This window comes from Protopterus annectens, chromosome 7.part0 (assembly GCF_019279795.1).
Source record: "Protopterus annectens isolate FY-2018-M chromosome 7.part0, PAN1.0, whole genome shotgun sequence".
Lineage (NCBI taxonomy): Eukaryota > Metazoa > Chordata > Ceratodontiformes > Protopteridae > Protopterus > Protopterus annectens.
Window position 1 is genome coordinate 1,767,440,996 of NC_056739.1, and position 6,489 is coordinate 1,767,447,484.

Genomic DNA, 6,489 nt, shown 5'->3' on the forward strand with positions numbered 1-6,489 from the left:
TGGAATGCAGTCTGTCTGCATAGCTCTCAACTGTGGGCCTATCCTCTTGATGGCCAGAGGTGTGCCTATTGTGTTTTATCTGTCCACCACACAGGTCTTGTGTCAGATATATCACTGGCAGTGTGTCTGTTGAGTGCTATCAGTACATGGCTACATCCATTTATGTTTCTAACTTCAAATCCCTGACTAAGGGTATGTTGCAGACTATCCTGCAACACCAGCAATTTGCTTAGAGTATGGCAACAGTTTTACACATATGGGCCTGTGTTCCAGCCTCTGTCCTCCACCTACATACCAGGCATTGCACATTTGATATGCTGTCAGTGGTTGTTCTGTAGTGGGCTGTGAGTATGTCATGCTGCCATTCCTGCCATCAGTCCACTGCTGTTGTGTCCCCACACATACTGTGGGGTTGGTGCCATATATGTGTGGGCTTCACTTACACAATACATGTGTGCCCTTATGTACTCCAGAGGCCAGTGTATGTAACAGTGGTATTTGGCCCTGTATTATTGAGTCTAGGGGGGATGCACCATAACTAACCAAGGCTCTTACAACATGTGAAGGTATCAAGGGTAAGCTGCCTTAAGGTGTCTGGATGTACATTACCATACAATCCACGTTGGGTAAATGCAGGCTTACTACCTCCTGCCATACAAACTGTTCTGTTTGTCAGTGTGCTTGTGATGGTGTCAGTAATGCCTTGAAATGTAACAGTTACATGCCGTTGTGTCAGTTGAGGTCTTTACCCCCTAGGGATTGTGTACAGAGTGTAGATAGAAGAGGCTGAACTATACAGCTGCATTACTTACTGTTGATTGTTTGGTATCCTGTGGCCCAGTCTGTCTTTACCATTGTACTACTTGAAGGCCGCAGCCTGAACACCAACATATGTAAACCTTTCCAGACTACTGTATTAGTATAACTGTTTCACAGTTGCATTACTCTGTTTATATGAATGTCAGTGTCTAAACAGCTATATGATATGGCATATACAACTGTAATAGTACACAAATAAATCTTTCCAATGTATGCAAACCTGTGTGTGGTGTTATATCCTTTGACCTCTCTGTGGGTATATGTTGCAGGCAATGATTGTCATTTGTATGGATGGCTCATACAGTGTCCAGTTGGTAAGGTGGTAACTGTAAGCATAGTGGCTGTTCCATATTGTGTGCCTTCTACATATGTATCTTCCTATACATATCTTTGCGTGTGTATGTGTAGTTACATAAATATGTATATATATATATATATATATATATATATATATATATATATATATATATATATATATATGTATCTGCATATATGTGTCTATGTATATGTATCCTAGGGATGTTGCTTGGTTCCACATTGTACATTCCCTATGGGAGCCAGACTGTACTGCATTTTATGTTACTGATACAAGCCTGACATCATACAGGTAGGATGGAGTACTGTTAACATCTTGTGCCCATGTTGTGTCAGGTCCTGATTATGGGATCTGCAACAGTTGGTAGTGTATTGCAGGGCAGATGTATTTGGCTTTGGGGGGATACCTATTTTTACAATACGTATGTTGTTTGGAGCCTCTCAACCCCATTAACGGTGCATGTGGACATATATGTTTTTCTTATGTTCCCATATAGATGTATGTCTTTATATATATATATATATATATATATATATATATATATATATATATATATATATATATCTAAATTGCTGTATATATATATATCTATATATATATATATATATATATATATATATATATATATATATATATATATACACACATATAAATGTAGACAGAAATATCTACAGATGTATGCATATGTTTGTATATATGTTTATATATATATATATATATATATATATATATATATATATATATATACATATGTTATATCTATTTAGATATTAATATATATATATATATATACACACACACACATAAACATCTACATGTTGAAATATATTCCCTGTACTGTTGAATGACTGGGCTGGATTATATGCTTGTGAAAATATGAAGGTTGTGTATGTCTGACATGGCTTACTGGTAAATCACTTTGGCTATGGTGCGCAGGGACCTGGGTTTGAGCCTTGCAGAGGCTGTTTATTTTGTTGCTGGGCAGAACAAGGGCTATTGGATACAGAGTGATAAGGGCACTTTTAAGCAGTTGTAAGCGGGTTTGCGCGGTGGTAAGCACTGCTAACTTACAGTTTCAGTTTCTTATACTCAGTTAGCTTTTCAGTTGCTTAACCTGTGTAGGCATTGCTTTCCCATGCTCAAACAGGCTGAAACCTGCTTACTGCTGCTTAAAAGTGCTTACTCCAGCTTACCCCATGCTAATTTCTTTAAAAGAACATAAAAAAGGGTTGATATGAAAGTGGTGAAAAAGGGGCACAAAGAGGGAAAGACAGTAGGGAAAATAGCTAGGGGTGTGCAGGAAGGGTGTAGGGAAGGTCCATAGCTGTCCATTTCATCTACAGCAACAGCTGTGCATATACACTGAATTTGAAGGTAGATTTGGACACACAAACCCCTGAGGGATGGGTAAAGACAGCAATGATATGTTGTGATACCAATTAGACCAGATTACATGTGTCCAGTGAACACGTGTGTGAAATGGACAGCTATATATTGATTGAGATTTGTTTTGGGAACAGATTGCCATTTATCTTTTCAATATTTGGGCAGGTAGGTTGGGTAGGTTAACAGATAAGACAAACATGATGTATACAGGGGCAGTATATGACACATGTGGGGGTAGACCCCTTGATGGGGAGGGGTGTTGGAAAATTGGAAGCCCATGAGCCTGCTAGTGAAAACAGTGGGACTGAGATCCCCACCCAAGGGCAGTCACCACTGCACCTTCACAGCCCCAAAGGTGGCTGTGCTATGGGCTGAGTCAGAGAGCCAGACTGACCATCTAGTTGCACCACATGGCCCTCAAGCTGGTGTAGAAGATCTCCAAACTGCTGATGGAGCTCACTACGCACCACAACCTGGACCTGGCGACGGGTGACAGGTTCCTGTCCATGCCCACTCCCCAGAGGTGCAAGCCCCATCCCCTGAGGCAGTTCCAACCAAAGGTGACACAGGACCAACGGATGAGGAGGTTCCGGGTTGGGCCTCAGACATGCTAGTGCCCGGTGCCACGGCCAGCTGAGGTGGGACAGGTGGGTCCATTGGGAGAGGCCTTCCAAAACGTGCTATAGTGTTTAGATTTTATAATATGTGGGTTAGTAATAGTCAACACATTCCAGGATTAGGTATAACAGCATGCATAGATATTCTCATTAACCCAGACACCAGATACGGAACAGTTGCATAGCAAATGGAACACATGCATATATGGGACCACAGTGGTAATAACAACAGCATGCAGGTACATTGATGGCACCATGTCACCAATGTTGGAATATTTCAATGTAGCACATGCATGGAAACAGATTTAAATATTTATCAACCAATAGGACATAATCAGAACAGTGAAGTCATTACATACCAGTTGAGGTGTGTATGTAGTTTATTGTTGGAGATGTGGTGGGGGGTTGTCAATTAACAACTAGTATATTCCTGTAGTCCACATTACTTTCCTAGTCAGTGCTTTTATCTGTACCTTATAAGTATTACTACACTACTCTATAGCCTTAGTTTGGTCAGTGATATGGCTATATTCATCGTTATGCATGAACTGGTTTTAGCTGCAGTATACACCTCTTACCTGGTATACCTGTGGAGGAAATGTTTGTTAACACTAACTAACTGTTTCTACATATACTACCAGATTCTGGGCATATGTTGTGCACATAACTGACCATCTCTTTCTGCACAGACTCTGGCCATGTCTTCACCACATGCAGGTGTACCAGGACATATCTAAACTAATGCCTTCTTCAACCATTAGTGACTTACCACATACATATACATGCTTTCCTACACAGTTATATTATGTAGCACAGTGTGGGTGACAGTGATCAGTGATACTTTATTATTCAGAGCAACTGCAACACTCACAATTCCATACAATATCAGAGTAAACAGTACCAGTACAGGGAATCAATTTTTTTTATTTATCGGCACAATATTCGTATCCGACATACCTGTGGGAGCAATGTTTGTTAGCACTACCTGAATGTTGCCACACAAAGTTCCAGATTACACATTAGTATTATGCACATACATCTCACTCTGTTACTATACACACTCTGGTCACAGCCTGACAACATGGGGGTATAGATAGGACATACTTGGCTTATTACTCTCATAACAGTTTCAGGAGTTGGTAGAGTGACAGGTTTGTTCTCATAGATGTGTGACAATCAGTTGTATTCCCTGTTTGCTGCCTAAACATCTAGGATCATCCCACAGACTTCCAGGAGGACAGGCAGTAGATATGGGCCCATATACTGGACATTCTGGTCTTATCTATACAGTTGTTGGGTATGATTCTGTATGCAGCCTACTTCCACTCCCAGGATTCAGACCATGACTGTGTTTGCTACACCTTAAACACGGTCCATCAGAGTTATGTATGCTATACAGATATTGTTGCATATCTCCTATCTGCTTTCAGTCTTATAATTCTCCTGTGGTTTTGCATTCTGACCTTGTATTGCAACACCCTTATACAGATTTCCTAGACAGTTATATTTTGCAGGACAGTGTGGGTGACAGTGATGAGTTATACCTTATTATTCAGAGCAGCTGCATCAGTCACAATGCCATGCAATACCAAAGTAAACAGTACCAGTAAAGGGTGTCATTCTTGTATTTCTGGGCACAGTGTTAGTATCTGACAGACATGTGGGAGAAAAGTTTTTAGCACTACCTGAATGTTGGCACACACAGTACCAGATTCCACATTACTATTATGCACATACATCTCACTCTGTTACTGTACACACTCTGGCCACAGCTTGACAACATGGGGGTGTAAATGGGACATACATGGCTTTTTACTCTCATAAGGTTTTGGGGAGTTGCTAGTGTGCCAGCTTTGTTCTCATAGATGTGTGTCAATCAGTTGTATTTCCTGTTTGCTGCCTATACATCTGGGATCATCCAACTGATTTCCTAGGGGGACAGATTGACAGGCAACAGATATGGGCCACTTTACTGAACATTCTGGACATATCTGTACAGTTGTGGGGTATGATTCTGTATGCAGACTACTACCACTACCAGGATGTGAACCATGGCTGTGTGTGCTAAAAATACATCAGTTTACGACTCGGTTGCATGTGCTATTCGGGTTTTGCTGTCTACCTTTTCCCTTTTTTCTGTCTATGTGTTTTTCAGTTGTACTAAATAGCATTCTAACATTCTATTTATGGCGCACAGTATGGGTAACAGTGGTTAATACAACAGTACTATTACATGATTGCAAATCTACATTACCGTATGATACCAGAGTATACACATGCAGTCCAGTAGTTAGACCTTTATTGTTACGCTATTATGCTTTTATTTATGTACAAATTATATGAGACTCTCCCTGCCATATTATCCAGTGTATGCAGTACTTGCCTTAAACAATCCAGGTTTTATACAGGCAATTAATTTACTAATACTTTTAGATTTATTTCCTATGACAGTACATGCAAGAGTATTACTGACCTGTCTCACGTCGCAACCTCTCCAGTCGACTTCCATGGGACTCCTGGTTCACAGCCCACTCACTTGCAGCTGTGGAGGACATAACAAGAATATTTAGCCATACCTATCCATGATATACATGAGCTGGCAATTATTACACACATAGTGCAGTGATACTTACACACAGCTGGGACAGCCCTTGCCAGTCTAACCTCCTGGATCCACTGCTCCAAGAGGTCCCCCTTATGCCACTTCAGGTCGGCATAGTGATACCTGACCTGCTCACCAGTTCAGGGTATGCCAGTGGCAATGGTGAGGTCACGGGCAAGACCGTCCCAGGCTTCTGCCTTATATTGGGAACCTTGGCACTGGCCCTGCAGCAGTCTCTGCTCATGGTCTTTGATAAGGAGTCCTGCCATGACTCTGGACTCCTGGATGCATCAGCACTGCGCCCAGAAGCGCACACCTTCCTCACCTTTCTGTCATTGTGCCTGCAAGGGGAAGTTACAACAAGTTATGAGATGTATTCCCGCCTGTTGGGTTTAAGTAGGGCCAATTTCTCACACTTTGCTGTGATTGGATCATTTTCAAAATGCTAAGCTATGGGCAAACCTGCTTACTTAAGGTTGGCATTGTTTAAAGGGGTATACAAATGGGCAGACTGAGTTAGCTGGCTGAAACATTGCTTACACCTACTAAGCAGGGCTGTGCAGTCCTTAGCATTGCTTAATATTTAATTTGCATTACATTTGCATTGTGGCATTGGTTTATTATTCATTACATGTTATATATGTGTTTGGTATCCATTATTCATGCATACGTACACTGTATGGGGCTCTTGTGTTTATTATGGGATTTCAACACTTTATTACAATGACACCTCACATCTGGGCTTAATG